Here is a 23,417-nt window from a genome sequence, read left to right as displayed (position 1 = left end):
TTCTCCCCATGTCTACACATAGCAGGAAGCAACAGAGCTCAGACCAGAGGCCAAATGTCCCAACTTCTGGTGCAATGTGCGGGGCACTATAGACACCACACTGCCTTCTTTTCTATTTATAAGACTAGCCTTGGAAAGAAGGGAGAGAAAAAAAAACATGGACCCATCTCATACCCTTTGTGATAGGAAGCTGCTCTAAATAGGTGGCTCAGCGAATAGAGTTCAGGGATAGAGTGCTAGACTTAGAATCAGGAAAATCTAAGTTCAAATCCAGCCTCAGACATCTATTAGCTCTATGAGCTTGGTCAAGTCATTTAACCTCTGTTTGCCTCAGTTTACTCATCTCTAAAATGGAGATAATAATAGCACCTGCCTCCCAGGGTTGTTATGAGGACCGAATGAGGTAATATTTGTAATCTTAAAGCGTTGTTTAGATTCTAGCTTTTGCTATAATAACAATGATGATAATATTTTATTATTACAGTTTATTGTTGTTCAGTTGTTTCTGTTGTGTCCAATTCTTCATGGCCCTATTTGGGGTTTTCTTGGCAAAGATACAGGAGTGGTTTGCCATTTTCTTCCCCAGCTCATTTTACAGATGAGGAAACTGAGGCAAACAGGGTTAAGTGACTTACCCAGGGTCACACAGGTAGTAAAAGTCTGAGGCTGAATATGAACTCAGGTCTTTCTGACTCCAGACTCAGTGTTCTATGCACTACACCACCTAGCCACCTATTATATTATTATATTGTATATATTACATTACACATGTAATATATATAATATATCATATTATGTATAAAATAGTTATATATTTTATGTAATGTGTTACAATTTAATATTATATATTATAGATCAATTATGTGTAATATGTTATAATATTGTATATTGCATATCATATTATTATTGTTATAACTCTTCTACCACCATTGCCAAATATTTATTGAGTACCTACTGTGTGCAAAACTAGGAGCTAGGGATACAAAGGTGACAGTGACCCAGTCTCTGCCCTCAAAGCATTTCCATTTGACTGAGTAGATATAACATGTATCCAGATAAATACACCACAAAAGGGGAAATGTGAGAACCAAATGAGAGAATTGCCATGGGTGTTATTCCTATGTTGCCCCACTCTTAGGATAGCAGAGAATGGAGGAGATAGAGCGCAATGTCTAAAGACAGCTTTCTTTAGACTCAGAACTGATCCCAGCACTCTTGCATCTGCTTAATCTTGATTCTTTGACTCCTTGCTCCTTATGATGAGACGTATTTGTCCTAGGGAGGCAGTCTGATACAGTGGACAGAAGGTGGACTCTGGATTCAGAAGACCTTGAAATCAAATCCTACCCCCGACACTACTGATGGGATGCTGGGCATCACTTAACCTCCCTAAGCCTCAGTTTCCTCAACTGTAAAATTAAAGAATTGAACTAGATGGCCTCTGAAATCCTTCCCAGCTCTGTATCTATGACCAGCTTCCCTCCTTCCTTCAGGTCAGGAGCAGGCTCAGATCTAGCCATTGACTCGTACGGATCCTAACTGTTTGGGTAGGAATCACCTCTTTAATGGAACAATGAACGTATATGCCAAATATAAATGCCAAGATCACCATTTATTTATTGTAACAATGCCTGTTGAGGACCCTCTCTCCACATCTAGTGCTGGGTCAGTCCTAACTAGTTCCAGTGGCCTGCTCACACTGGACTGCTATAGCAGACAGGGAGAAGGTTCACGTACTTCCCCTTCAAGTGCTTGATATGTGCCCTGTTTTCTTTGAGGCAAACGGAACATTCAATGGTTCTCCTCTCCCATACTACAAAAAATACAACTCAATGTCCTAACAGATTAGGTTTGGCAAAGGAATTTGATTTAGGTATTCTTAGGAAATTCATTTCTAATTTATTAAACTACTTCTCTGCTCCATCAATTCATTTGTGTGCTATAAATCAGTGAGACATAATGGGTGAGATGAGATTTGCCCAGAAGAATGGAAAATTTTTAATATGTAATTTTTTGTTTGTTTTCTAAAATTTATTTATTTTAATCAGCCAAGATTAATCTTCTCACCTCCCCCAACTCCTGTATTGAGAATACAAGAAAAACAAAAGCCATTATAATATGCAATTTTAAGAAAAATGGTTGATATGTGACATGTAAAGAGACACAGACTTCAGATATCAGCAATCAGTTGACCAAAAAGTGTTAAGTGGCTACTCTATTCTAGACACTGTGCTAGGTGATCAGGGATATAGAAACAAAATTATATAATCCCTACTCTCAAAGAGCTTACACCCTAGTTTGAGGCACTGTGTATATATGCATACGTGTGTGTGTGTATGTAGACATACACATATATTTCAAGTAAGAATATTTGTCCGCAGTCATGTAACACAAAGTACCACATGATTTGAAATTGAGCCAAAGATTTAGAAGAGTGAAACAAAGTCAAATAGAGAATTAGAAAGGTGGAAATAGAAGACAGTGCATCATTTGGGTGAATTCCAGTACCCAAAACAATAAAGTAAAATCTAGGCCTATTTTTACCCCCAATTTGTGTCTCGATAAAGGCAGTTTGTATAGGATAAGAAGATTTAGAGCTGGAAGGGACCACAGGAATCTGGTCAGATGCAGAAAGTAAGGTCTAGAGAGTTTATGTGTCTTACCTAGGGTCAAACAGATACCCTGGGTACCCAGAATTTAAATCTACATCTTTTGGCTCCATATCCCGAGTTCTTTCCACCGTTCCACATTAAATGCCCTGCAATATTACACCGGATCTCACTGGTGTGAACAGTGTCTCCAACAACTTTTAAAACTTGTGCCTGCCCATCCTGTATAACACTTTTCCATATCCCCCCATATATTCACCATGGAGTGAAGGGAGGGGGTCTTCCCTCTTAATTACTTAGGGGCTTTCCTTGCAGTGTCTTGAGATCACATGATAATGTAGAAATTATGTTTAAAATTTCACACCTAGCTAGAACCCATTAATTAACCCATAGATTAGAAAAGTTATTGCCTGTGAGCATTATAGGCAGTGAAGAACAAAATAAAAGATGGGCAAATTCTAGTGAAGTTAGAGCTGTCCATCCTCTTCCTGGCAGATCTTTGGTGATGACAGACAGGAGAAACCAAACACCCACCTTTGGGCCTCTCCCCATCTCCTGCCTTCAGGCAAAGACTAGCTAATCTCTGTCTTCTCTGCTGCTGCCTAAAGAAAACAGGGAGATGGTTATGCAATGCTGAGCACATCTACAGGATCCTGGCTCTATCCCAAGGTTATAAATAAGGGAGAAAAGTGCATCTGGGGCAATTGGAGTTTTACAATTGACAATTGTCCAGTCTGACAGTGTCAGAATGGCACAGAGTCTGAGCTGGGTGCATTTCAGATCTCAGTCGTCTTCCCAAGCAAAATTGTCTGGATGACACTATCTAGACAACTAATAATTATCTGTCTTTGGGATCCAATAACATAGATTCACTCTCTTCAGCAGGTATAACATGTATAGGGGCTCCAGTATTCACCAGACTAATTCCTCTCCTTTGACATTGGTGGTAGCTGCCCTGGACACAGAAAAACAATGGTATAACATTGCTTTGAAGTCTTGATACATGTATTAGAAAATAGAGGCCATCAGCTCTGGGGAAGGAAGAAAGAAGGTAGCAGCGCATTTTATTTACTAGGATCACTGGCCAAATTTATTTTTTAAGCTTAGTTATATGTTGAGCATATAATAGCTGTGTCAACTGGGAAATAGAAAAATGCAGTTTTCAATTTCCCCAAAATACCTCCTCTGAAAAAAAAAGAGAGAGATTATTTTTAAAAAGAAACCCTCATTACTCTGTAATCAAAAGTTTTCCTAGTAACTAATAGTCTAAAGATGTTTTCAGAAACTATAGGTGAGTTCATAGAGAGAGATAACTGATTCCTTTGATGACCATCAAGAAAGGGAGCATCTATCAATTTCTAGGAATCCTAAGAAACTAAGGCTTCAGAACATGTAGAGGATGGGATCAAGAGCAGGCATATATGTGCCCATACACACATGGGAGAGTGCACACACACACACACACACACACACACACACACACACGTGCATGCATACACACATACACGTGCGTGCATGCACACACATATGCACACACACATATACACACGTGCATGCGCACACACATGCATGCGTGCTTTTATCCAACTTTTTAAAATGCACTTAGAAAGGCCCTGTCTAATCCAACCCCCTCATTTTCTTCAAAATGTTAATGGAGTCAAAAACAAGAAACATTCACACTATCATGATTATTTCCTTTTCAAAATCTTCTTTAAAAAAAAATTCCTTTGTGAAGAGGGGAAATCATACCTGAAGCTCCATTTTTCCCCCATCAAGGATCTTGTTTCTCACTCTCCCCTTCTTCGCCCCCTTCAATGAAATTTCCACTCCCCACAGTGTCTCTTTGTCCTCCTACCCTCCCATCACCCAGTTCTTTCCTCCCACCTCCTCGCCCACACTAAACAACAGACAGTAAGTTGGCTGGACTCCCAACTGAGGCAAACGAGAATTTGAAGTGCAAGGATTGGTGGCACCATGCTTTCAGCTGGTTTCTAAAATATGGCCTTCTGGGTCCTTAGAGATTCAAACCCCCTGCATCCATTCATCTCCATTATTGATAGTGACAAAGCCACAGCCATGGGAAGCCCTGGAGCCAGTTACACACTGTAACAAGGTGCCTCTCTGCCTGGCCCTACTGTTTTTCTCCACCCAGACCCATCCACCAGAAAACTTGCTGTCTTAGAAAAGAGGTCCTTTCTTTATAGGCACTACTGTGGTTCACGTTTGTGCATGTTTAAGGCCTATGCATCTGCACATCCTACAAGCAGCACCTTTAGCTAACAGAAAGGAAGAGAGTTTCTTCCTTAGCACTCAAAGAATTTCAGAAGCAAAAATCATATTAAATTCAACAAACATCTTTAAACTTTTATTTTTATTGATGTCTTTTGTTTTGGTGTACATTTATATCATATTTGTTTCTGAGTATATCTCTCCTCTCTTTCACCTGCCCCAAAAGCCACCCCTTACAAGAAATATTTTAAAAGAAAAAGAAAAAAATTAACCAACCCATCAACTGTGTTTTCAGTGTTCCACACCCATAATTCCCACCTTCTGCATCCAAGGGAAAGAAAGCGTATAATCTTAAGTCTAGAGCTGGAAGGATCAGAAGGGGAAATCTCAGACACCAACTAGTCCAATCTCTTCATTTTTTAACAGAGAAGGAAACTGAGGCACAGGCAAGGAAGTGACTTGCCCAAGGATTTACACAAGTAGTAAGTATCATTGATAGGATTTGCCCCAGGTCCTCTGATTCCAGAATCTCTGGGGGCCTCCTTCCACTGTACAACACTTTGCATTTTCTCAACTCTTCTTCAGGTCTCAGCTTGTTCATTATTGTTCAGTTTTCTTCTTCTGTTCTCACTTACATTTCACCAAATATTTATTAAGCACCTACTATGGGCTAGCCATTAGGCATAAAAAAAGTCCCTGCCCTCCAGGAGTTTACATTCTATAGGACTAGCAAGGTGTGTCACACATAAATTTGGTCTCTCTTATAAGTTATTTATTGGATCACGGACATAAAGCTAGAAGGAAACTTGGGGATCATTGAGTTTAATCCTCTCATTTTACGGCTGAGGAAACTGAGGTAAAGTACCATGCCCAAGGTCACCCAGGTAACATTGCAAAATCAGTTTAAACGATATTAAAAATTGGGAATGGAGAGTTAGAGGTGGGGAGATAGGTGTAATATACAAGACTTCTGTGCTGACTGGCTGCTCCTGTTTTCCTCCCAGTCTCTGATCAAAATAGACTCTACTTTTTCCAAGGTATTTAATGGAGACATTTTCCTGTGGCTGTCTGTAAGACGTGGCAGCCAGCTATGAATCAGGCCCATAAGCATGACCAGCACAAACTAGTCTTCTCCAGTCCAGGAGTCAGGGATTAATGAGTACATAACCTCCCCCAAAGTCAGCTTTTGCCTTTTTCATGTGATCTGGTACAAGACAGGACAGGACAGGACTTTGGAAGTGTCAACTCTTTCTGACAGTCGTAGCCAAGCTGAATTCACAGATGAAAAATATCTCTAGTCTCTTCTTTTAATACATTGCCAGATTTCCCCACAATTTGAAACATGGCTACCTTCCTCATAGTTATTTTACACTACGCACGTGCACGCGTGCACACAATCACACACACACACACACACACACACACACCCCTTTACAAAGAAAACCAGCATTACAGAGGGCAATTGAAAGGAAGGAGAGGCAGCATCAGATAGTAGATATAGTCAGGCTTTGAGTCAGAAAGACCTGGGTTCAAGTTCTACCTGTGATACCTACTGGTTCTGTGACCCTAATCAAGTCACTTAATCTCCCAGTGCCCTCAGCTAACTCCCCAAGATTATAAATTATAGAGAAGACGATCTGCACCAGATGGGGGAGTTTCCATTCTAGGCATCCCACTGCCAATGAAATCACAGGTCCAGACCCCAACCTAAAACAGAAATAAGAACACACTTGTTTGTACCCTGTACTGTAACAAACCATCATTTTATGCTTCTTCAGGAAAGAAGAAAGCTATAAGACTTTCCCAAACACACCAGATCTTTCTTGGTAAACACATATGGTCCACTATTGTGTGTTTATATACATGTACACTCGCACACGTGCACAGACATGCTCAGCACATAGAAGTGGGCATCTATACACAGATAGCAGGTCCTGACACTGGAATGGAGTCCTATCTCTAAAGCCAGTTTTTTACAGTGTAAAAGCCCTTCATCCTCTCCAAGTGGAGGGGAGTTTTGGCATAGAATTTTCCAAGGCTGACAAAAAGCACTTTATTTTCACTCTTTTGTTGTAATGGTAGATTTGAAACCCCCTTTGCCCTCTGCACAATATACCTCAGAGTTACTTTATGTAACTGCTTTCCATTGTGCTTTCTCCAGCCCCTGGAATAATAGGCCGCGATTTGAAAGTCAGAGAAACCTGTAGCTGCTGTGAGCCCAAGTCTTCTCTAAGTATCATTACCCTGACTCTTACACAGTGCTTCTCTGAGAGGCTTCAATTAGAGAAGGCAGACTAGTGCTCCAATTGGATGGCCCCAGGGAGCAGCAGTGAGTGGGCTGCCACATCAATAGAATGCTAACTCCCTTTGCAGACCTACAACAGCAGAGGGGGATTTAGGGAGTTGAGGAAAATGAATAGATAAGAGAAGAACCATTTCTTTTTTATTGGATGATCCTGTAATCATGGTGCCTTTTAATCATCCCTTCCATCAGTAGTGAAATAGAAATGGGAAGTTTTAAAATACGTGTTAATGCAAAAATCCTTATCAGAAGGGATGGACTGTGTGATGTACAATGAGTGGACAATAGGCTGTCCCTGGCACCTAATAAGGCACCACCCTTGGCCTCTTAGATTCCCAGAGTTCCTTTAGGTTTCAGCTCATGGGCTACTTTCCTCATGAATTTTTTCTTCATCCTCTTAATTGCTAGTGCTTTCTCCTGGCTCAATTGAACATGTAAATACTTATCTCTATAGGTGATGTGGAATAGGGACTATTAAGGGGAAGGGGTGAGGTTGTTTGCTTGTTTGTTTTCTAAATCCCCTGTGTCTACCACACACAGAAGGCACTTAATAAATAGTTGGGGTTTTTTGTTTTCTTTTGTTTCATTTCTGGGTTTTGTTTTGGTTGGTTTTGTTACATGGTTGTTGCTGTTTTACGTTTGATGAGACTAGACCTGGGAATTTGGTTGGATAGAAAGAGATGTGATCAGTACTGGAAGGGGTCTTAGAGGGCAAATCCAAACCCCTCGTTTTACAGATAAAGCAACTGAGGCCCAGAAAGTTTCCAAGGTCAGAGAGCTAGTGTCTGAGATGAGATTTGAACCCAGGTCTTCCTGACTTGAAGTCTAATGCCCCATCCACTATGCAGACATGGCTCTAACTTGTACAGGCTACTGGACCCTGGGCTAATTGTCAGCTAGGTGGTACAGTGGATAGAGAGCTGGGTCTGGAGTCAGGGAAGACTCACCTTTCTGAGTTCAAATTTGGCCTCAGACATTTACTAGACCAAGAGCTTCCTGGTATCATGTTTCTCTTTAAGAATGAAGGACAAGCAACAATAACAACAGACACATACTAGCTGTATGACCCTGGGCAAGCCACTTAACCCTGTTTGCCTCAGTTTTCTCAACTGCAAAACAAGCTGGAAAAAGGAATGGCAAACCACCCCAATATCTTTACCAAGAAAATTTCAAATGGGGTCACGAAAAGTCAGACATGACTGAAAATTACTGAATAACAATAAAGTTGTTGTTTTAGTGCTCCCTAGGCAACTCTCTATGACAAAAAGTTGCAGAGAAGGTACCAAACTTCATTGGTAGAGGGAATTTCCTCACCTGGGAGTTCCCTATACCAATGAAATCCCAGGTCCATTCTACGTCCATACCCCTAAGAGGAAGAGGGAAAAAGGGATTTGCAGCTAATTTCTCTCTAATGATAATTCAAGGGAAATCTCAAACAAAGGAGTGCCCCTAAATATTCCAACCAGTGAAGAAAAACAGGCTGCATTTATATAAACCAAAATGAAACAGAGATTCAGTAGTCATCTGTGAAATGGAGATGCTGGACTAGATGCCCACTAAGGCCCCTTCAGCTCTAAATCTATAGTCCCAGTATCTAGCAAACACCATCCATTTAGATAGGAAGCTGTGCCTTAAAAAAGATTCCCCCTCTGGAACTCTCCCATTTGTCTATCTACATCAACTCAAGATTAAACTCAATGACTCAAAATTTTACTAAATGCCATGGCCCAGTAGAAAGAAAACTGACTCTGGAGTCAGAAGACTTGAGTCTGAATCCTGACTCTGAATAAACTTGACCAAATCACAAGCTTTCTGGGCCTCACTTTCCTCCTTCGTAGAATGAGGGGGTTAGACCTGAGGGCCTCTAACGTTCCTTGGGCCTAGAGTCAGGGAGACCTAAATTCAAATCTGGCTTTGAACATTTTCTAGCTGTGTGACCTTGAGCAAGTCACTTAACCTCTGTTTCCCTCAGTTTCCTCATCCATAAAATGGGGATAATAATCGTACCTACCCTGCAAGATTGTTGTGAGAATCAAATCAGAAAATAGTCATACAGTACCTAGTGGAGCGCCTGGCACGCAGTAAGTACTACATAAATGTTAGCTATTATAATTTTATTATTAGTATTATTAGGTATTACAGTGGATAGAGTACCAGGCCTGGAGTCAGGAAAACTCATCTTCATGAGTTCCAATCTGGCCTGAGACTTTTGCTGGCTGTGTGACCTTGGGTAATCACTTAATCCTGTTTGCCTCACTTTGCTCATATAAAATGAGCTGGGGAAGGAAATGGCAAACCACTCTAGTATTTTTGCCAAGAAAGGCGCAAATGGGGTCAGAAAGAGTAGGACACCACTGAAATGACTCAATAACAAAATATACAAGGTAACCATACGACCACAACTTCCTATTTGTTTCATGTTGTGTAGACACAGCAACAGTAAATCTATCAGGCTTCCATCTCAAATATTTACTAGCTTTGTGTTTCAACAATTCAGCCAGCAGCTGTTGTGGGGGTGAAAAACCAACACAAGCCCAACAACAAGAATGCTGCCAGCATAGGTTCTTCTGATCTGTTTTACTAAGGAAAGCAACGTTAAGGGGTTAACAAGCTTACTTTAATTCAGGATACAAATACCATTCACTTAGTTCCGGGGAAAAAGCCAGCACCCTGAACTTGAGAGCAAATGCAAACAAATTACAAACATCGACAGCCAGACCAAATACAATTCATAGTTACCAACATCTAAGTTCAGCCCGGGAGCTCATAACAACGGCTGGCCCAGAGTCACGCGCGCCGCCACGGCTGTGGGTAAGAGCTCCGGAAAACAGAAAGCCAACCCCTGGTTTTATATCTTTTTCAGCGTCAGGGGTGAGTCACACATGCAACTCACCCACGTGACCTAAAATTGTCACAAAGAGATGACTTAAATCCACGTGGTCTAAAAGCCTCTGATGTCCCAAACATGTCACTCAAACCCATGTGTAAACTAGGCAAGGTCACCAAGGACTCCCAATCTAATCAAGGAAACAAAGGCCAAACTCTTCAAGGGCACCTGGTTGAACTGAGTGCTAAGAGCCCATTTTGTTTGCCAACACACTTTGTAACCTTGGGACACGCAGTTTCCTCGTCTGTAAAATGTCTTCCTTTTTTCCTCTCCTTTACTGCCACAATGTTATTCAATGTTACTATTAAACAGTCGCCTCTTGAGAAGCTGCTCAGATTGATACAGTAAGATTTTCTGCTGGGTCCAAGACATTTTATAACTATTTGCAAAATGAATTCCCATTATCAGCAGATGAAGGCCTCTTTCTTTATCTATCACTCCAGGAACTACAACAGGTGGTCAGCTTCTTCAGCAAGCACATAAGGTTTCTGACCTTTGCTGCATAGTTGTCTATAACCGGCAACACGAAAGGGGCAACTCCGGCTTTCTTATCATGAGTGCAGAAAGCTCCCCATGGGAGGATCTCCATGTGCTATACAGATGTGCTTTGGTCCTGCTTTTTCTTGAGTCAGTCATAAATCTTTTTCTAAAATGACCGTGAAGCTTGTTTGTCTGGTGCTTTCCCATTCTGGAATTTAAACCGCTCTGCCTTCACAGCTCCCATGGGAAGGAAGACCTGAAGAGGCTGGGAAATTCATGGTTCCTCAGGTCCTAGAACAACCTTTGTCCAAGATGAGGGATGCCCTCCTTTTGGGGAGTCATGACGTTATATTATTGAACGATTTCACAAGATTTGTACACGTCTATTCATTAAAAAGGGACTTTAAGTGATTCGTTTTGAGAATTTGAGGAGAGTTTCGTGATTCTCCTTGAGATCACTAGATGGACACAGGCCAGAGTGGGAGACTCTTACCAGTAGTAAGATGGACAGAAAGCTGTGGTGCCATTTAGATAGAACTTTGTGAGGCATCACTTTAGCAGATGCAGTGACTACTCCGCATGTCTGCAACAAGTCCCCTGTCTTGTTGAGCTCGACCAGGAGCAATGGAGCCCTGGGAAGACTAGCTCTCACTATCCAAACTGACCCAATGTTAATGTAGGACCCAAAGTCAAGTTTAGTTGCCAGACAAAATTCTTAGGATCCCATATTTAGAGTGGAAGGACCTTCAAAGTCAGTTATGTCAACCCCCTCACTGCACAGAGCAGGAAACTGAGACAAGAAAGGACAAATGACCTGTCAAAGGTCACACAGGTAATATATCCCAACCCATTTCTTTCTCTTTTTTTTTTTTGGAAGGGAGAAGGGAAAGCAATTGGGATTAAGTGACTTGCCCAAGGTCACACAGCTAGCATGTCAAGTGTCTGAGGCTGGATTTGAGATCAGGTCCTCCTGACTCCAGGGTTGGTGTTCTATTCACTGTGCCACCTAGCTGCCCCAACCCCAATCCTTTTCTGCAGCATCCCTTTCTTTCCCCAAATAGTTGGAGTGCAGCTGAGTTGGAAGCCTGCTAAACAGAATTTCTCTTCATCCTAGAGGAGAGAGAGCAGAAACCTTAGGAGAGGTGATGACTGACAACAGAAAGTACAAGATGCCTAAATTACTCTGCAGGCCCTGCTGCCACCCTCACCTACCATCGCATAGTTGGGGGGAAGTGCGGAGAGAAGGCCAAGATGAAAAGAAGTCATTTTGACTATTATAAATACCCAAACTAACTACAAAGGACATATGAAGGAAGACACTATCTGCACTCAGAGAAAGAACAGATAAATAGAAATATGTATAGAATGGTTTTACATATACACATACACACACACATATTTGTGCCTAGTGGTAGCCATGTCTAGAGTGGGGATAAGGAGAGGGAAGAAAAAAAAGGAAAAAAAAGAAAGTTACGTGATAACTTTATTATATATTTAAAAGGAATAGCAAGTTGTACAGAATAGATTTACAGTTTCATGTACAATCATCTTTTTTCTATTTTACTATGTTATGGAAATGCTTGTTTTATTTCTTAAGTTCAGAATAAAATAAATATTTTTTAAAAAGAACACTAAAAAAAGAAATGGGAGCAGAGTGTTCACAGCCATCCCTGGTGCCTGGACAAGAGCTGCTGACATCCCAATTTTTCTTCTCTTTGCTTCACTTTCACTCTTCTGCCTTTCTGAGAGAGTGCAGGGGTGTGTCCCTGATTTTTATTTATTTAAGAGTTTGATGGTTTTTTAATTAATTTATTTATTTTTAGTTTTCAATATTCACTTCCATAAAATTTTGAGTTCTACATTTTCTCCCTCTTCCTCCCCTCCACCCTCCCTAAGACAGCGTGCAATCTGATATAGACACTATATACACATTCATATTGAACATATCTTCATATTAGTTATGTTGTAAAGAAGGATTAGAACCAATGGGAGGAACCACAAGAAAGAAGAAAGAAAAAAACATAGAGCAAATAGTATGCTTCAATCTGCATTCTGACTCCATAGTTCTTTCTCTGGATGTGGATAGCATTTTCCATCATGAGTCTTTTGGAGTTGTCTTAGCTCCTTACATTGCTGAGAAAAGCTAAGTCTCTCAAAGTTAGTCATGGCACAATGCTGCTGTTACTGTGTACAATGTTTTCCTGGTTCTGCTCACTTCACTCAGCATCAGTTCATGAAAGTCTTTCCAGGTTTTTCTGAAGTCCACCTGCTCATCATTTCTTATGGAACAATAGCATTCTATTACAGTCATATACCACAACTTGTTCAGCCATTCCCAAATTGATGGGCCTCCCCTCAATTCCCATTTCTTGGCCCCCACAAAAAGAGCTGCTATAAATATTTTTGTACATGTGGGTTTTTTCCCATTTTTGTCTCTTTGGGATATAGACCAGGAAGTGGTAATGCTGGGTCAGAGGGTATGCACAGTTTCATAACCTTTTGGGCATAGTTCCAAGTTGCTCTCCAGAACGGTTGGATTGGCTCACAAAAGAGTTCATTTTGTTTAAGAGCCTTTTCGCCATTTATTTAAAAAAAATCTGTTTCTCTAATATTATGTGGTTAGTCATTTCAGTACTGATCATGTGTGTGCTCTTGGAGGTTACATTGAAGAGGTAAGGTAGGGATGGATGGTAAATCATATAGGAGAGAGTAGTAGAACATGTTATACTGAGATACATATGTATGTATATATATATATACATATTATATATATATATATATGTATGCATATTCTTAAAAGAGAGATAGATAATTTGTCTTTGACCAAGACTACCAATCGGGGACTTGGAATGTATAAAGTAGATTTTATTTATTCATATGTATATAGCCTACCAAAGTAGACAACATGTGGACCCATTTTCCTCTGGCCAGAAGAGGCTGAGGTTAGAAATCCTAGTTGAAGGAAAAGAAAAAATGGGAACAGTCTTAGACCCCTTAGATTTTTCCCATTGTCCATCATGGTTTAAGACAAACCCCTCCCTATGGAATAGACCCAAAGAAGATAACTAGAAAGTTACATCTGAAAAAGGAGTTGAGAAGAAAGGGCATAGCCCACAGAAGGGTGGGGGCCAACGAAAAAGGAATAACTAGTATACTAACCTAGATTTTGCTCTTTAACCCTTGTACATCTAGAAGCATAACACTACCAAAGCCAGACTCATTTTACAGATGGAAAAACTGAGGCCCAAAATGGGGGAGTGACCTGCTCAAGACCACAAAGGCTTTAAGTAACAAAGGTGGAATTTGAACCGAACTTCACTGATTCCAAGTCTAGGTCTTTCTCATCTCCTCACACACTGATTTTTCTATTATGTGTTTCCCCAACCAGAATAACCACTCCCTTGTATTGAGGTAACTGAAGTAAAATTAATAATCCTATTATTGCTTAGTAAGCATAGATTTAAAGAGAAAGACAAGTAGCTTACCTGAAAGGCAACAGTAGAGTTTATTGAATTGCCCTTTCGTACTGGTATTCCTCTGCAAGGAATTAACATTTCTGTTCCCCTGAGATAAAGCATTACTCTGGGCAGTGTCAGAGATAAACTAAGTAATTCTTATTTTCCATTTCTCCTTTTCCTAGATTCCAAGAGGATCACCACCCTTCTGTCTACACCTGTCATTACGTCACCCATCATTCTTTCAACAAGTAGTACTTTCCTTACATTTTCAGATTTCCATATTTATGGATTATTTTTCATTGAACACATTTATGATGGTGGCTTTCCTGAAGACCACTAATGAGGTAATTTAGTTTTGTTGATGACATTTCAGGATGAGTTAGTTCTTAAAACACTTCCTACAGACAATTAAAAGTTCTTACAATTTATTAATTGGACTGGAACTGGCCTCTAACCTGTGAATGGTTGGAGCCAAACAAACAAGTCAGAGGCAGGTGTGTCAGGAATCAAGTGGAGGTTTAATTAATTTCAGAACGAAGAAAACACTTGCAAGTGAAGCCCCACTAAGTAAGAGGACTTAACTTGCTGGGGCAGGGGTAGGCCTTATATACATGAAAATCACAAAGGGGCTGGACCATAACACAATCATTCTTATGTCTCAAGTAGCAGTTCCCACGGTTGACATTTCTTGGGACAATACAGGCATTCTTGGATCCCATGGTAACAGTCTCTAAGTTGTGTAACAGTTGTTGGGCCTTGTGATCATTCAGTGGGGGTACAGAACCAGAGTTAGCATGGCGGGAACAGGAGTGCAGTACATGGTTTGGTTCACTTGGCAGTTACAAGAAAAAGTGATTGTGAATATGTGAAGAGATGTGATGGATGGCTTTAGGCTGCAGCATGTCACCTACTTCTGACTCTCAGGTCACTGGGAAATTGGGGGAGTTCTATCAAATCGAAACAGTTCTTGATTAATATGAAAATCATAAATCCCTCAGTCAATACCTGGTGCGGGTCAAGGCAATACACTTTGCCACAGGATGAGGTCATCCAGAGCGCAAAGGATTGTTGTTGTGACAAGCTCAGGGCACAGCTTGCTTTTTGGGCCTTAGCTCTAGGAAACAGAATGTCTCCAAATATCTTGACAATTTGTAGAGTGCATTAAAGTTTTCAAATCATATGTGTATATATATGTATGTATGTATGTATGTATATGTGTGTTATCTCATTTGATTTTTATCATAACTCTATAAGATATATAGAGTTAATAGCTTATAGATGAGAAAATTGAGGCCCCAAGAGGTCAAGTGATTTGCCCAAGGCCACATTACAAATAAGTGGCAGAGCTAGGCCTAGAACCCAGGTCTTTGGATGTCTAGGCTAATGTTCTTTCCACTAGACTATACACTGGGTATAGTCTATAATACATGCATTCTTTTTAACCTCAAATAAAAAAGTCCCATTTTTACTTTTGCCCTAATTTCGTCTTTACTGAAATCCCTAATATTTTTCCTGGAGTCTATAGATTTCTCTCCACTCACTACAACATCATTAGATTGCACCTAAATCCAAAGTAACTGCTGCAAGCTAAGGGATACTAAAACTGATTTAAAACAATACCCCCAAGAGAACGGATCAGATGTGACATGATGTGACGTGATCCAGAAAGCTTCTGTCTTTGCGCAGAGCTGCCCTGATGTGTGAAAGACAAAGACCACTCCTATCATATTATATGGAATTACAAACACTTGGCATAAGTTGGATATGCTAAGGTTGGAGGGTGACCTTGCATGGGACCATTGACTTCCTTATCCTCCTGCCATAGCCCAAAGATCATACCACCTGAAGTTATAGCACTTCCCTAGCTATATCCTTGATTGCTTCTATCTACTCTCAGATATCTTAAGTCAGAGTTCCACGTTCTTGTTAAGAGTAGAAATAATGAAGGTGTCAGTCATGGAGTGGCAGGGAAGGGATGGTGGGAAGCAGAGGACCACAGTTGGGGCCACGTTCCATTAGTGAGCTTTGGAGGTTCTCTCTGAATCTGAGTCAGGGGAACCAGAAGGGATATTAAGCTAGGTGAAGGGAACCTTAGTAAGGGCCAATTACTTTCATAAGTGGTATACGGGGTATTCTGGAGAACCAACTCATCTAGTGTGAGGAGTACTGAGCCCTTTTCAGGGCTGTTCTTCTACCTTTGGTCTCTACCTTTCAGCCAACTCTCACCTGTGGCTCCAAGAAGCTGTAGCACACACAGTGGCCACACCCAGGTAAACCATCTCAGCAGACAGGCTAAACCAGGTTGAGGGTAACTACCAGGCCTCAAACCTGTCAGTGAGTTAGAGGAATGTCTACCCCAAGCATGTGAAGGTTTCCCCCAGCTGAATGGGTGAATGAGAACAATTTGTTCCAAGAGCCAGGAAGGCAGCTGAAGCAGGTGCTATAGAGTGCTTAGAGGTTGGTCAGGCATTGAAGACACCAAGGTCATCCACTGCATCCTGGCCCATAGACGGTCATCTTGACTTTTGTCCTGCCACTGGACTTGGATGGCTCAGGAAGACAGAGTGAGGCTGATAACTTTGTGCAACTCTGACTGACTTAAATCCAATTCAGGCACAAGTCAAGACATTACCTGAGATGTCATTGGTCCTCTTTGAAAATAAAGAACCAACAACAACATTGCTTTCAGCATCACTGACTGATCTACCTCTTCTGAGAGAGTTTCTCTAAGTCTCTGAAGCAGCTATAAATGGACTGGGGCACAGGAAAAAGAATAATCATGAATCAAAGTTCCATCTCAGGTGGGAAGTCCCAGTCATAGTTACTGCTCTTGGAAAGGTGTGGAAAGATGGGATGGAGTATGCAGTTGTTTGCATGTGGTATAACCTGTTGTCCCAGAGGACATCTTCCTCTAGGAAACCTATCCTGGTGATGAGAAATGGCGCTCAGATGGGGAAGATGGGAGATTATGCTTTAGGCTGAATCTACAGAACATCACATCATCATCACTTGGATCTCCTCTGACATACTCTGTGTCCTGGATCCAGAAAACCACATTAGACCCCAAGCAGATGCACTCAAGAGTAGTGCAGCCATACCCCACAAGTCACTGCTTGCTTCTTCCAGAGGGTTAGCCAAAATCATGTAAACAAAGAGTGAGGGGAAGGATAAAGAAATCGCAGACCTCAGCTGCCAAATAAAGCCTTTGCTAACCATTTGCTCCCTCACTATCCCACACGCTACATCTTTTACTTCACAAAAGGTGGGCTTGTTTGACTGGGCTTTAAGGTACTATGCACCTAGCTTAATATCCCTTCTGGTTCCCCTGACTCAGATCCAGAGAGAACCTCCAAAGCTCACTTATGGAACATGGCCCCAACTGTGGTCCTCTGCTTCCCCCCATCCCTTCCCTGCCACTCCATGACTGACGCCTTCATCATTTCTACTCTTAACAAGAACGTGGAGCTCTGAAGGCTGGCATATCACCATTTATCTTTCCTCAGTATTATCGCCTTCATTCATTTATGTGTGAGGCAATGTTCTAGATGCTGTAAAATTCATAAACAAACAAATATTTATTCAGCACCTACGTGAGGCCTGAATGACGAGAAGTGGTGGAGGGGAGATACAAGGGAAACATAAAATGTGGTCTCAGCCTTCAAGGAATTTCTATCGAATTGAGGAAGTTAGAATCTTACACATGAAATAAAGAGCAATGCACACAACATATATGTCATTCTCCTATTCAAAAGCCCCTCTTGTTTCTCAATTTCCTCTCTAAATATCTTTCCATGATCAGGTTTTTCCTATCCCTTAAAAAAAAGTCTCTTGATCATGCCTGTCCCATTAATCTCTCTTCTCCCTTTCACTGCCAAACTTCTTGAAAGAAATATCTATATTTGCTGCCTCCCCTTTCTCATCGACCATTCACTCAAACTCTTTCAATCTGGCTTCCATCCCCACTACTCTCCTGAAACTGCTCTCCCTCTCTAAAGTGGCTGATGACCCTTCTAATTGCTGAATTCAATGGCCTCTTCTCAGTCCTCATTCTCCTATTACCCATCTCCAGGCCTGAAGTACCTCTTATGTTTTCCTCAATGTTTCAAGGATCACTGACTATGGCTTAACAATTACATGCGTGAGTTTTCTCAGTATTCTGGGAAGAAATTTATTTGGACCAGCCGATTTGTGCTCATTGAGGGCAGATAGGTGCTCTCATCCTCTCTTCACATATCTTGGGAATCAGGGCCCTTAAACCATTTTTGGTCTGTCTTTCCCAAACCAAAAATTATTCTACTTGGAAGAGAAAACCTTGGGAGAAAATATAATGAGCCAAATAAGAAAGTAGGAAGTGTATTTGGGGGACAGTGAATAAAACAGTTTGGCTAAAGGGGAATATTCAGGAAGGAAAGTAGAGCGAAAAGGGTAAGATAGGTCAAGATCATAAAGTGTCTTAAATTCAACAACCATTTTGTATTTAGTATGAGCATACTATATGCAAAACACTGGCTCTTGGAGATGAAAGAGAAATAATAGATGACATGAATCTAGCACTTAAATACGTTACCTTCTTTGTCCCTCCCAACAATGCAATAAGGTAGGGACTTCAATATTACTATCACACCCATTTTACAGAGGAAGAAACTGAGTCTCAACAGAGAGGTTAAGTAACTTGCCTATGGTCACAGAACTAACAAGTTTCAGAGCTAAGACTTGAACACAAAGTCTCTCCTAACTCCAAATGTAGGGCTCATTCTATTACGCCACACTATCCTCAACAAGCTCACAGTCCAGTAGGAAAGAGAAAAGCATAGACTCAAATAATTAAAACTTGGCAAGTATATAAAAGAGGTGCACAAAGTGCTGTCACAGAGGAAAGATGACATCCATCTGGGGCGACCAAAGGAGACTTCGTGGAGCAGGTGGCATTTGTGGGGGCCTGAAAAAATGAATCAATTTCAACAGGCAGACACGGTGAGGACATGCCGGAAGAAAACCTCATTGAGCAAAAGCATGAAGGTGGGGAAACTCATGACATGATCCTGTCTTGTTACACCAACTAGGTTCTAAGGGCAGAGTCCATGTTATAATATTCAATGTCTAACTTTCTGATGATTTTTAAAAATCATTTTACTGAGTGCGTTCATGCTTATGATTTTCTTTGGTCCTCACAATAATCCTGTGAGCTATAGGTAGGACAACCGTTATTTCTTCCATTTTATGGATAAAGAAACTGAAGCTCAGAAAGGCTAAACGACATGGCTGATAAGTAAAGGAGCCAGGACTAGAAACCAGGTCTTTTAACTCCTTATACCATGCTCTTTCTCCTATACCACTTTGTCTTGATCATATTTTTCTGCTTAACCCCACCATGCTTGTATGGTGTCTTGAACAAGGGAAGCATTTGATAAGCACTAGATGTTGTTGGTTTTTTTTTAATTTAGTTAAGTATAGTATAGACCAGGGTGGGGAACCTATGACCTCAAGGCCACTTGTGGCCCTCTATGTCCATAAATGCAGCCCTTTGACTGAATCCAAACTCCACAGACCAATCGGGCCACATGTGGCCTTGAGGCCACAGATTCCCTGCCCCAGGTAGTCTGCGAATGCTCATATATGAGAAAAATAGGCTCTACTACAAGACTGTAAGCTCCAGGACGGCAGGCACCCCCTCTTATCTAACATCTGTACCTCTTTCAGAGCCTAGCCCAGTGCTGCCTACACACAGTAGGAACCTGGTATATGTTTGTTAGGTGGAATTGTATTGAGCTGAAATAAAGTGAACAGAATTCAACATAACGATGAGCACAGTAGATATGGAGACAGATGGGCTTTGGGGTTTGTTCATTTGTTTCAGTTATGTCTGACTCTTGGCAAAGCTACTGGAGTGGATTGCTATTTCCTTCTCCAGCTCATTTTACAGATGAGGGAACTGAGGCAAATAAGGTTAAGTGACTTGCCAGTGTTCAAATTCCAGATCTGCTACATATTATACCTATGGGCTCTTGGTCCTCGGTCATTCTGTCCTAGGCAACTAAGTGGCACAGGGGAAAGAGTCCTGGAGTCAAGAGGACCTGAGTTCAAGTCCAGCCTCAGACACTTACTAGCTATATAACCCTAGATAAGTTGCTTAATATCTTTCTGCCTCAGTTTCCTCAACTGTAAAATGCACCTACCTCCCAAGGTTATATTTTATACACACATACACACACACACACACACACACACACACTCACACATACACACATATGTCAGATTCAGTTTTGAGGACTAGAAATTCCAAGGTATCATCCCGCGGAGGGAGACTGTGGAGTTAGTTTCTTGCAAAATGTCTTGAAAAAATAAACTTTTGAAGAGGAAAAATTACAAATGAGGACCAAATGATAGGTAAAGTACTTAGCCCAGTACCTGACTACATAGTAAACACTCAATAAATTCTTGTTTCCTTTCTTCTTTCCTCAGTTTCTTCATCAATGAAAGGGGGGAGTTAGATTAGATAACCTCAAAGGCCTTTTCAGTTCTACATCCTATAAAAGCTCTGAATTTAATTGAATCGAAGAGACAGGAGTGTCATATAGTAGAAAGAGCACTAGATTTGAACTAAGGTGAGAAATGAGTGTAAATTCTACTTCTGAGCAAACCTGTAACTAGGATAGGGTGACTGGGATTTCATCCCAGGGTACTAACATTTAGAGGGTGCTGGCAGCACTTGTGCTACTTTGGGAACATAGAAATAACTGATTTTAGCACCTAGTCAATAAGAATAATTAGTTAAAATAGGAAGCAACCAGTTTCAACTTTCTCCTTCAGTGACTGTACCCTCAGGTAAATTCCTCCGTGGACCAGTCCAACTCTGCGCCCTACCAGTAACCTCCCAGTGTCCCAGGGTCTCCACCCACAGGAGAGAGAGTTAAGATATATTCAGCATAGAAATAATTATAGCACTCCATGAAATAGAAATGCATTTCAAGAAAATTTTAATGAAAATACATTGTAGGAAGCTATGTATTAATTAAAGAGCTAAAGATTTTTTCTAAGCTTAGTCAACTTTACCATATGCATATTAGCAAAAGCTGACAATCATGAGGGGAATAACATCTCACATATATAATTTTTCCCTCTTTAAAAGTTTGTTTTTTAAAGACACATTGCAAGAAATTAACTCCATAGTCTCCCTCTGCAGGATGGCACCTTGGAACTTCAAGTCCCCAAAACAGAATCTGACTTTAAAAAATTAATTGGCATTTACCTCTTACACTATTTGTCCAAGAAGCCAAAAGTGCTAGTTATTGTTCTCCCACTGGCATTTACTAATTTTGTGACCACAAGCAAATGTCCTTGGCAATCAGGTGGTGCTAAGTAGATAGTGTTAGAACAGGAGTCAGGAAGAGCTGAGTTCAAATGTGGCCATAGACACTGACAGATCTGGGTAAGACACTTAAACCTCTGTCTGCCTCAGTTTTCTCCTCCGTAAAATAGGTATAATAATAATACTTGTGTTGTTGAATCATGTCCAACTCTTCATGAGCCCATTTTGGCAAAGATACTGGAGCGGTTTGCCATTTCCTTCTCCAGCTCATTTTACAGATGAGGAAACTGAGGCAAATAGGGTTAAGTGACTTGCCCAGGGTCACACTGCTGGTAATCATCTGAGGCCAGACTTGAACTCAGGATGATGAGCCTTCCTGACTCCAGGCCTGGCACTCTATACACTGTACTACCTAGCTGCCCAAATAATGATAGTATTTACCTCACGGCATCATTGTGAGGATCAAACCAGATAATATTTGTAAAGTGCTTCACAAACCTTAGAGCACCATACAAATGCTAGTTATTATTATTATTAAACCACAACCTTAGTTTCATCATCTGGAAGATGGAGATAATAATTCCTATGGTACCACTCACATGGTGGTCATGCGCTTCAAATGAGATAATTATGCAAAATGCTTTATAAATCTTAAGGCAGCTATTTGAATTCAATTGAAGGAATCCAGTCACCATGGACTTCATTGAAGCAGTCAGATAGTCAGGCCTTTGGCCTATACAAGCAATATTAGTTCACTGGTCTCTTCCTAACTCTGAGGTCTTCTCCCTCTCTAGCTTTGTCTCATCACACACAGTCTTGTGGCTTACTATTTCTATCATCCAGGTTGGTGATTCTCTCTCTGAGATTGTTTAATTGCCAACAGGAACATAAAGCTGAAGGTCAGCAGCATGAAATATCCCACAGTCTCCCTGACCTCACACAAAGCATCTGACAGCTGAAATGCCAATCACCTCTCCAAAGAAGCATACTTCACCGTGATATGGGCCTGGCTTACCACTATGAGCACAGAAAGTGTGACCAAGAAAGAATCAGGTCAAGGCTATTTCCTCAAAGTCACTTTGACAGTATTTCACAATTTATTGCCTTGGAAACTACCATCCAACCAAAAAAATTCTATATACGTGTGTGTGTGTGTGTATGTATATATGGAGAGAGAGAGAGAGAGAGAGAGAGAGAGAGAGAGAGAGAGAGAGAGAGAGAGAGAGAGAGAGAGAGGAGAAAAGAAAGGGAGGGGGAAAGAGACAGATACACAGAGAGAGAGACAAAGAGAGACAAAAGAAACCCAGACCTCCCACTACCATCCTTCAGGTTTTTACTTAAGTTTAAAAAACAAGTGGTAACTGTTTCTCTTTGGAACAGCAACCCTGAGGGTCTTCTGCTCCCAGATTGATTTTTTTTTCTTTTTCTAATTAAAGGGGTCATCCCTTGACTCCCTTCTTAAAGGGCCTATTCACTCTAAATGAGTACTTGAAAGACCTTAGCCTAAAAGGGCCAGGGTGTCCCTTTGCATCCTGGGCCATCTCTAGTCATCTTGATGAATATCTGGTCACTGGATCCAGATGTCTCTGGAGGAGAAAGTTAGGCTGCTAACCTTGCCCAGCCCTCCCAAATCAAAGTCAACTGCAAGTCATGTCATCATTTCCCTGATGCCATGGTCCTCTTCAAAAATGAAGGACAAACACAACCACCTAAATTTAAAAAGAAAAGAAAGAAAAAAGTAGTAAGAGCTATATAAACAGATATGCTTCTAATGCTTTGGCTCCCGTAAAAGAAAAATTACATTTAATCATCAGGCTAGCTGGGGCCTTGGAAAGCCCCCACCCTAGTCTATCCCCCTACCTAAAGACCAGAATACGTAATCCAGGTTGATGAGAAACCTACCCTGAGTGCAAAGCCTAACCACAGCCACCCTCTAAAAATTCAAAAACTCACACTGAAAAATTGTCAACACCAGGGGTTCTTAAACTTTCTTTTGTTAGGGACCTCTCTGACAGTCTGGTGGAGCCAATGTCCTCCCTGCCTTCTAAGAGTAATGTTTTTAAATATACAAAACTCAATATATGGAATTACAAAGAAAACCAGTGATATGTAAATACAGTTATCAAAATATATATAACATATA

This window comes from Trichosurus vulpecula, chromosome 2 (genome assembly GCF_011100635.1).
Source record: "Trichosurus vulpecula isolate mTriVul1 chromosome 2, mTriVul1.pri, whole genome shotgun sequence".
Classification (NCBI taxonomy): Eukaryota; Metazoa; Chordata; class Mammalia; order Diprotodontia; family Phalangeridae; genus Trichosurus; species Trichosurus vulpecula.
Note: the sequence above shows the minus strand (reverse complement) of the source record.